Here is a 10,648-nt window from a genome sequence, read left to right as displayed (position 1 = left end):
GGGTATCTCCCTTCCTGTTCAGGAAGAGAAGGTTGTCTACATGTCAGAAAGCACTCACCAATGGAGAAAACACAACTCAGATCTGCTTTACTAACCTCCCTCTGTTTACATACTTTCCCCATCAACCCCCCCCCCCACACACACACACACACCTTTTCTCTCTTCCATGTAGCTGAAGATGGCGTTGAAGCCTGAATTTTGAACCACATCTTTGAGATGTACTCGTTTCTCCCCAGGCATGTCCCATCGGCCCCTGAGGTCTACATATTAATAAACATTCGTTTGTTTTTCTCTTGTTAATTTGTCTTTTGTGGCAGGAGCCACATTAGAAAACTTAGAGGAGTAAAAGGAAAGTGATGTTTTCTGTCCCCTACACAAGGATCTCCATCTCTGTGCTACTTTTCCTTCCTTTCTCTGGGCTACCAGATAGTTCAGACTGCCTCCCTTCCAATGTACTCACGCCTCTGCTGAGAAATTCTCTGATTTCTGGTTCGTTTCCTAGTATTCCCTCATTGCTGATCTACAACATCTTTCCACATTCCTGGATAAGGTCCATGAATCCCTCCTACTGTGCTTTGTAGAAACAAGTTCTCCTAGGTGTGTAATAGTCTATTCTATATAAATTTTTTGCTCTACCTATCTCTTCCCAGTGGTGAAGACTTTGAAGATACATAGCTGGTCTGACTCACCATCATTTGTTCCAAAGCTCCCAAGAATGCTCAGCATGTGATGTCTCCCCAGACTCCTGCACCAAGAGACAGGACCAAACGTTAACGTGGGTTCTGGCAGCCTAAGGCCAGAAACCCTGGGACAGAACAGCCCCCCTTGAGTTCCTGTCTGGAAAAGTGCAGGGCTATAAAAAGAATTTACTGGGTGCCTAGGTGGCTCAGTGGGTTAAAGCCTCTGCCTTCAGCTCAGGTCATGATCCCAGGGTCCTGGGATCGAGCCCCACATCGGGCTCTCTGCTTAGCAGAGAGCCTGCTTCTTCCTCTCTCTTTCTACCTGCCTCTCTGCCTACTTGTGATCTCTCTCTGTCAAATAAATAAATAAAATCTTTAAAAAAATAAGTGAAAAGTATTTACTGTTCATTCTAGCCAATATCTGATGATGGCCCCTGACCATCTTTCTAAGGCATTCACTATAAAGGTCTTACAATCATAAATCCCTTCTCTGCCCCTCCAAGGTATAGAAGCATCTTCCATGACTCAGGGGTGTCTTTCTCAGGGACCTGACAGCCATCAGGAAGGACAGGGCCTCTGCCTCCCATGTCGGTGGGAAGATGGATCCTTGACTCTGATCATTGCCAGCCAGCAGACACAGCTGCCTAATCTCATTTACACTGATCTATGCTTTGTCATTTTTCACTTTTGTGACTACTTGCGTCCCTACCCACCCCCTCATGTTCCCCTTAAAATTCCCAGTCACGTCTGCATTAATCAGAACAACGCCCTCCTCGTCCCTTGCTGTCCGCAGTTACTGAATACTGTCTCTACCACGCTACCTAATGTCCAGCCTTGTTGAGCTCCGACATCCCAGCATAGGCTGGGTGCCTCTATTGTGGAAGTTGGGGAAGGGCCTGCAAGGCCAGTCTGGGATAGAGGAGAGTGGGGCTGTGCATTCATTCATTCATTCATTCATTCATTGACCTATGCCTTTATTAATCATGCCCCAGGCACTGCAGTGAGTGATGGCTCCCACAGAGCCGCTTGGCTCATGGAATCCATGTCAGGGGAGAACATCAGACTCCCAGATGCGAACCGCTCCCCCCACAGCACTTTCTGCAAACACCTGCGAGTGTGGAAGGCTCATGGAAATTGGCAGGCTGACAGATTTACTCACAGGGCTGTTTTGTGGCATCAGAAAATTTGATATAGTCTTTACATCTTGCCGGAGGGTTATAAAATCTCATTGCTAACGGTTTTGTGAAGTAGATACCAAGTGAGAAAGATCGTTTGTACCTGCTTTCTGGATTTGCAGTTTCACAAGATTTTTTTTTTTCTTAATTTGGTTGGTTCAGTGTTCTGTTTAATGTTGTGTCAGAACAGACTTCAGAGAATCCTGCTTTAACCTTCCAGAATGAGTTGCGGGTGTTTTTCCTCACTTCTTTGCCCAAATATCAAGTACAGGGATCGCAGCCTTATAATTATATGCCAATAACCACGAGGAGCTGATTGTCTGCCTTTGATTCACCGATTAGAATGGTCTCTCTCCCTTCCTCACCTAAAGGTCACATTTACATAAAAGATATTCAAGGATGATGCTTGATCATCAAAGAGGCTCGTGTCCTTACCACCTACGTTTCAGGCTGTCGAGGAGACGATCAGTCTGAAAGACAGCTCAGTGAGCCGGGTGCAGGCTTTTGACACTGTCAGGAAATCATCTTCATGACGGAGCTGTAAAATTCTAACGTCTCAATTACCGCCTGCTATAAGCCTCGCTCCCACGCTTTGTCGTACCGCACCATCTTCTGTAACTGTAACCCCCTCCCATTAAGGGTAAGAAATGGCAGTTCCCAGACTGAACTGTGTGTCAGAATCACCTGGGGGTTTAAACACACACAGAAAACCTCACTCTTGACGAAGAGGCAAATTCTGTCAATGAAAGGTCGGGGCCCAGGAATTTGTACTTCTGAAGCTTCCTGGGTGCTTTCGATACAAACCAGGATTGGAAAACAATGGCCCGTACAACAGAAATGCGGGAGATACAACCACACCAAAGAAGGGGGCCCATAACCATGCACAAATCATATCCTGGAATCCAAGGGCTCCTGAAAAGCTGGGTAGCCTCTTTTTGCTGAACACGCCCCCTCCCATCACTGGGCGTGCTGGAGTATAAATACCTCTCCTCAGCACCAGCAACACACCCGCCATCACCAGCCAACCATGCCCCAGGAGGTGTGAGCAAGGATGTGAAAGACAGACACCACGCCCTCAGAGAAAGGGCCAGCCAATGTTTTAGGAAGACTCTATGTTTGCCTTACATTTTTCTTAGTTTGGTTTTCCCTAAAATAAACTCTAAGACAAGGACTTTGATGCAAGGGACGGAGCAGGGAACATGAGTCAGGGAAGGGAGAGGAGCCAGAAGGGACACACTGTTGTGTGGGCTCCCTCTGTAGGTGACCAGGGCTCAGTCCGTGGAGATCTCCAGGGAACAGTATGGATGGAGCTTAGGAGTGTCCCATCAGAGGACCAGAAAGCTGGAGGTCTTACCCACTGACGACAGTCCCAGGCTGACTGAGGGTTGCCACTGGGGGGCATTTAGGTCCCAGTTCTAAACCCACTGGGGCGGCCTTTCCTGAACCAGGAGGTGCCCGGGGGAGCCTCTGCAGAGAAGCACAGGTGTGAGAACTTGAGTCTGGAAGGGTCTGTGTGCACAGAAACTGTCCACCATCATCGCAGGGCAACTCAGAGTAGGCCGGGGGCCACCAACATCCATGACCACATTGAAGCCTGCATTTTTAGATGTTTCCAACTGGATGTTACCTGGGTCTAGCCTCAGAGGCCCTGACACAAAGGTGTGACCCTTCCAGACTGACCTTGGATGTGGTCAGTGGGAAACAGAAGACGGGAGAGGACCAGGAGAGACGTTTGCCTTCCCATGGCCATGAAAGTCTTCATTTAGTCACAGGTAACAACTACTGGGAGGCATTCTAAGTTTTGAAAGACCTGCTCTCAGATGTTGCCTTTCCTCTGTACTGAGCGACAGGGAGCACCTTTTCTAGGCTCTGCTGCCCTCTGGCTTCCTGGAGAGGTGGGCATTGCTGAAGATGGAAGGTGGGTGCCCAGAAATGCCGGAGCATTCTGCCCCTCCCCCTGCTTTGGGTCCCTTCCAGCCCAGACTGCACTGCTCTGTGCCAGGGCTGGTGAAGCCTTTCTCACATGGCATCTTCGTGACCTACGTATCTCACTCTTTTCCACTTCTAAGGACTCTCTGGTCTACCTAGATAATCCAGGATAATCTGCACATTTTAAGATCAGCTGATAAGCAGCCCCAATTCCATTTGCTACTGTAACTCTCCTTTACAGTGTAACGTAGCATGTTCATAGATTTTGGGAATGAAGATGTGGGTATCGTGGGAAAGCCCACTGTGTGGCCACCTACTCCATATTCCTAAAACATCAACAACTCTTGTTTCTTCTGCAAAATGATGCCTTTAGGTCCTGGAAGCATACCCAGTTTGGCGATGTGCGGAGGTCTAGGAAGGGCCTCTGTCAAGGACGGTCATGGTGTGTCCTTTCTTTTTCCTGACCCTAAAAGGAAGGCAGGTTCTTCTATGTGTTGCATACTTAGGAGTGTCCACATAAACACTCACTAGGTGTAGATCACCCTCCCACGATGAAGGTAAAGGTGAACTTGACATGGCTTTCACACCCAAGCACCTTTCCATCTGCCAGGAACGTCAGTGCGCACAAAGCGTATGGGAACCAACAAAGGGAGTGAGCAGAGTCCTGGATGTGTGTCCACATCAGCCTCACACTTCCCAATCCAAGCCCCAGTGATCGTCTTCTCACCTTGGAGCTGTCTGTTAAGTGTCAACTTGGAGTAGACGAGGGAGGTTCAGGCCACCGAGAGAGATGGCCCTAGGACACTTAAAGTGTTACTCCACCTGAATCTCTGAATCTCAAGTCAAATATGGGATTTATCTTTAATCCTTTGGGGCCAACAGGATGAGGCCATGTGGCAAGTGTTTACAGCCAGGTTCCAGTGGCGCAGACGTCTCCAAATAACTTTCATTTCTATCCTGCTGCCCAGTGACCGTCCTTGTTCTGTTCCACATTGCTTCAGGATTTAATCCCATGAAGTATCCTGCATTTCACAGGTGTCTTAGCCTTAACCTTAGAAATGTCCATCTCTACAGTACTTACTTGATACAATCACAAGCGATCTGTATCGAAGGAATTACTGTTCCAGAAGATCCTTGCCACGGTGGAGGGCATGTCCAGAGGGAGATGCCCACAGATGGAGCAGGACTGAGGGGTGGCGGGGCCCAAGAATCAGACGTGACTGAAGGGAAACAGTTGGGATCAGATAGGACATTTTGTCATTAGTCACAGGAACCAATTCAAGGTTTTAGGAAGCATGGAGGGCTCGGGGGGCGGTGCGGGGGGCAACCGGGAAGGAAGCGTTGCAGAGGCATGAGGAAACTCTGTCTCTCCTCTCTGCCTGTCTGTCTCTGTGTATCTGTCCTCTTCTCCTTTACCTGCAGGCTGGCTTTCCCGTCGGTTCAGCCTGTGTTGTAGCATATGGCCCTGCATGGGGACTGCCTGTCTCTCGGTCCCAGTCAACAGGGGGAGGGTCTGACTGGCCAGTTTCAGTCAAGCATTGACCCCATATCCAGCCAACTATGGGTTTGGAAGGCAAGACCATGTACTATGAATGAGGCTTATTCTCAGAGAAAGAATTGTTGGGGCTGATTCCACATTAAAATCTGTTAAATCCCTACTGCCTACTTGGGCCTACTTAGCCATAGTGACTCCATGTTGCCTAGGTAGCCATTTTGTTGTTTAATAAATGCCTCAGCAGTTACTGATACCAGTTCTGGGTAACTGTTGCTAAAACACATACCTAAAACAAGGCCATTTTGTTCTTTAATAAATGCCTCAGCAGCTACTAGTATCAGTTCTGGGTAACCGTTACTAAAACACACGGTAGGAGACATCCAATTAGCCAAAGCCACATACATAGAGGTCTGTGGTTGCGCCCTATAAAACTAACCTGTAAGACCAAGGGGTGGTCATTCTCTTCAGAGGCGGCCCTGGCCGGTCAGTCTGACTTCTAATGCTTGGCATAGAATAAAGCTTTACATAACTTTCACTTTGTCTCAGCCTCGTTCCTTTGATAACGGACCCAACAGAATAAGCTCCAAGAACCCCAGAATAACAACACCATGTCCAGTTCAAGTGCAGGAAAGGCATCTACCTGGAATTAGCCAAACTCAAGCTCAGGTGCATGGTCGTCTAGACAGTCGAGTCTGCCCAAAACTTCTGACACCAACCACAAGTTCACAGGTTTCCCAAAACCAAAACGACCCTCAGGTTCAAGAGTTCACTAGAGTCTCATAGAGATCATGGAGAATTGTTATGCTCATGGACACATTTATTACAAGGAAAGGACACACAGTAGACTCAGCCAGAAGAAGAGGCATAAGGCGGAGTCCAAGAAGCTTACAAAGGTGAAGATCCCACCACGCTCAGGTGTTCTTTTGTTGGCACCGATGTGTGGCTGGACAGACAGAGGGTTGTCCATCCTGGAAACTCACCAAAGCTTTGGTGTCCAGAGATTTTACAGAGGCATGTTTGGTTGATCAGTTGCCTATGGGTTGGAACTCAATTTCCAGCTTCCCTCTCTGGAGGTCAGGGTGGTATCAGCAATTTCATCCCATGATTGGTCTTTCTGATTTGACTTGCCCCCACCCTAAGACTCTTAGAGATGCCCCCACTCCGCCACCAGTCATCTTAGCAGCATAAGCTATCAGGCATGGTGCAAAGGTCCTGCCATTAATGAGAAAGTCGTCCCCATCAAGAAATTCCAAGTGGATCAAAGTCACTTCTCAGGAGCCAAAGATAAATGCCAGTCCTCTCTTAGGATAAGGCCAAGTTCCTCACAACACAGAAGCAGATCTAGTAGCTATTCTCTCGAATAGCTTAATCAGCAAAGCACAAGAAAGTGGGCTCTAAATTTATTTTATTTCATTTTTTTGAGAGAAAGAGAGAGAGATCAAGGGGAGGTCAGGGACAGAGGGACAGGGGGAGAGAATCTCAGACAGACTCCCTGCTGAGGGTGGAGCCTGACTCGGGCTTCGATCCCACAACCCTCAGATCATAGCCCTGACCCAAAACCGGGAGTCACTCAACCAACTGAGCCACCCAAGCGCCCCTAGTGGGCTCGAATTTTATTTTTATTATTTTTCAAAGAGTTTATTTATTTGACAGAGAGACGCAGTGAGAGAGGGAACATAAGCAGGGAGATTGGGAGAGGGGGAAGCAGGCTTCCTGCAGAGCAAGGAGCCTGATGTGGGGCTTGATCCCAGAACCCTGGGATCATGACAGATGCTTAACGACTGAGCCACCCAAGCACCCTGGGTCTAATTTAAAGACAGCTTCATGTTTTCCGCTCTGTGGTGACCACAAAAGGCAGGGTCAGAGGCCTGGTGGCAGACTCCATCCCTGACCGACACACACAGCCCATAGTGGAGTTGACCGCAGCCATGAGTCCACAGTGGCTAGAGAGGGTGGTTGCACCTGTAGTGCAGAAGGGCATATGGGGAACATATGGTTCCACCGACCAGGACACATTCCAAGTCCTTTGGATTCAGTGAGGTCAGACTTCCAGATTCTCCCACCATCTTTTTCTGTATCTCCTGCCTGCTGTCCATGGCCCTCCCAGCTGCCTTCCCATGGAAGTGGCCCCAAACCCCAGGATTTCAGCTCTATCTTTGCCACAACCTGCTCCATTCACACCCTGTGCCCACATTCCAAATCACTCAGAGGCTGGGAAGAGTTGTAGTCAGGAAAACGAAGGCAGAATTCATGTTCCATCATGACTGTCCGTAGAAAATTCCGTTCTGTCTATATGGAAAGAGAGTCAAAGTAAGAATTCAGAGTGAGTTGCATTCGGGAATCAGGTTGTGAAAGTTGCCAAAAGCAAGAAGGGTCATCTGTTATATTAGACAACCTGATGCAAACCCGGTCAGCAACACTGGTAGAAGAGCAGGAAGTTAACAAGCATGGATGAGTCAGGTGGGGAGGAAATGCTGTCAAATTGGAAATAGACTAGCATTGCAGCATTTTCCACAAACTCAGGCACAGACTCCTGCCTTCCTCCTCCTAGCTGGGTGGAAAACTGACTATTCTACCTAAGACAGAGGGCACAGATCAGAGAACAGAAACCATCTAATCAGGCTTTTTTTTTTTTTTTTCTTGAGAGAGAGAGAGCAAGACAAAGCATGAGTGGGGAGAGGCAGATGGAGTGGAAGAGGCAGACTTCCCTTGGGCAGGGAGCCGGACGTGGGGCTCGATCCCAGGACCCAGGGATCATGACCTGAGCCAAAGGCAGACGCTTAACTGATTGAGCCACCAGGCACCCTGGGACAAGGGACTTTCAAACTCCACCCCTTTCCTCCTGTTGTCCTGAATTTGAATACATGTCCAGCACCTCCAGGGAAGGTTCCTGCTCCCAATGGGTCTAAACTGTGCATGGGAATTGTACAGAGTCAGAGAGCAAAAATGCCCTGATCTAGATGGATCTGAGCATCCCACAAACCTTACCCATGTAATCAGTGGGAAGCAATGCAGAAGTTGCAACACTGGAGAAGCAGCTCAGCCTCACTGGGTATGATGAAATGCAAGCTCAGGGAGGGGGGCAGAGGCTTTTAGGGTGGAGGTCACCAGAAAGGGCTCTCCAGACTTAATCTCTAAGTGTGTTAAGATTCTTGGTGGCACGTGTCAACATGGGAAATGCCCATCAACTCAATTCAGAATAAAACCTGTCTAGTGACCTGAGAGATGGGACCTCTCTACACAGGTGAATACTAATTCAAACTCTGAGGACACTCTGGAGTTGGGTGAATTCTCTGGGAGTGGCCTCAGTTACCAACATCGGTGGCATGTTCCCAGGCAAGAGTCTGAGAAAACTCTGTATTTGGATAACATTTGTTTTTAAAATGATTCAAACCAGTTATTTTCATAGTGAGCTTAGATACTGATTTTTTAAAAAATATTTTATTTACTTATTTGACAGAGAGAGAGAGAGAGGGAGGGAGGGAGAGCATACAAATAGGCAGAGAGGCAGGCAGAGGGAGAGGGAGAAGCAGGCTCTCCGCTGAGCAGGGAGCCCGATGCAGGGTTCCACCCCAGAACTTTGGGATCATGACCTGAGCTGAAAGCAGATGCTTAACCCACTGAGCCACTCAAGAGCCCCTAGATACTGATTTTTACAATTTGATTTACATTTGGAAATTTAAAGTTCCTGATTTCGGTTGACATATTTGTGAATCTAAATTACTGCAAATTCCCACTGACAATGCTAATTGTGCTAGGCATGCTAGGCATCTTGATATCTTAGAATGTAATTGCTTTGGATGGTTATGTTAACTGTCATTTTGAATCAATTTCTTATTTTTGTGTGTGTGAAAACAAACTGTTACAAATTACCGATCGGCATCATAGTTTAGTAGTAAATTACAGTATATTGAACTAAAGTGTTTCTGTTATAATGTAGAATGGAGAATATTATCAAAATTAACTCCCCATCCCGAAAAGCTCATAATGTTCATGGTCTTTCGTAAACATGGAAATTAAGAAAATTAGCAATAAGAAATGAACTTTGTTTTGGTTTACAAACACACTTTACTTTTCTGGTCTTTATGGAACCCATTGTTCCTTCTGTGACATTTGGACAGATTGAGAGATTATTCTCCTAGTCTTCTTTTTAAATTAAACACACTCAATAATTATTTATAGAGTATTAACAATTGCAGGGTACTGAGGGAGATGCAGGGGAACAGACCCAATTTATCTCCTTAAATATTTAAGCTCACGTGGAGAGATAAAGGTTCCAGTTCAGGGGACATTTTCTAGGTATTTCCATGTAAGTTCTTATTTACATCATCCAATAACCCTTTAAGGTAGAGAAACGACTTTCAATAAATATAAGGTATATTATAAGGTAGTTGAAACCCTGCGACAGGAGCTGAGGCGTGATAACATTATACAGATGATGAGTGAAAGGATTCTCAGTGCATTTCTAGTGCCCTTGCCATGCTCAAGACAGAGTCACATGCCCGTGTGTAAAGAAAGTGCTAGAAGGGTTTGGAGGAAGTCATATAATAAATATTTGAAAAATCTCCCTGATGGATGATACATGAATCTCAGTTTCTTCTTAGAATCTCTGCTGGGTATGTTTGGCCCCGTTATTTTAGTTATTTCCCTGGGCAGATCTACATTTTGTAGGTTTGCCTTTGTAATGGAACCAGCGTGCATTCGCCCCTTCGGTGAGTCGGAAACGGCACTAGGTGAATTGTCGCACAAAGGAAGCTTTTTTTGCAGCGAATAAGGAGATCATTACCCATGGCTTCCAAAGTGGTGACTTCCTGAGACAGAGTGAATGCATTCCTTTTGTTTAGGGCTAGGATGAGTATTTGGGTAGGAGAGCCTTGTCATCATATGTAGAGGTGGGTAAAAGGCCAATGCCTACGACGTACGTTATGTAAATGAAGATTGTGTTCCTTCTGGGTGGGGCTTTTAGCATTCTAATGAGGAAAGGTAGTCATCTGTCATTCTAGAGGCTACTCCGTTGTCCCTCTGTGCAGGAGTGACTTGGGGGTTATGCTCACATGGGTCTGGGGAGTCTGGGCTGGCTGGGGTTATGGTCAGGTCAGTCGCTGCTGCTCAGGGATGGTTTTGGTTTCCATTTGCCGGAGTTAAGAGACAAGGTGGCTGAATCGTTGAACACTACATCAAAAACCAATGATGTACTATATGTTGGCTCAATGAACATAATAATAATAATAATAATAAATTTAAAAAGAATCAAGCTGGAAAGAAGAGCTTAAGCAAAAGTGTGGGACGAGGGTGGGTGAGGACAAGCAGGTGGACAGTCAAGGTCAGGTCTTAGGGTGTGGCTGCTGACACCCTCACTTCCTTGGCCT

The sequence above is a fragment of the Mustela lutreola genome, chromosome 14 (assembly GCF_030435805.1).
Source record: "Mustela lutreola isolate mMusLut2 chromosome 14, mMusLut2.pri, whole genome shotgun sequence".
NCBI lineage: Eukaryota > Metazoa > Chordata > Mammalia > Carnivora > Mustelidae > Mustela > Mustela lutreola.
This window is presented reverse-complemented; position numbering follows the sequence as displayed.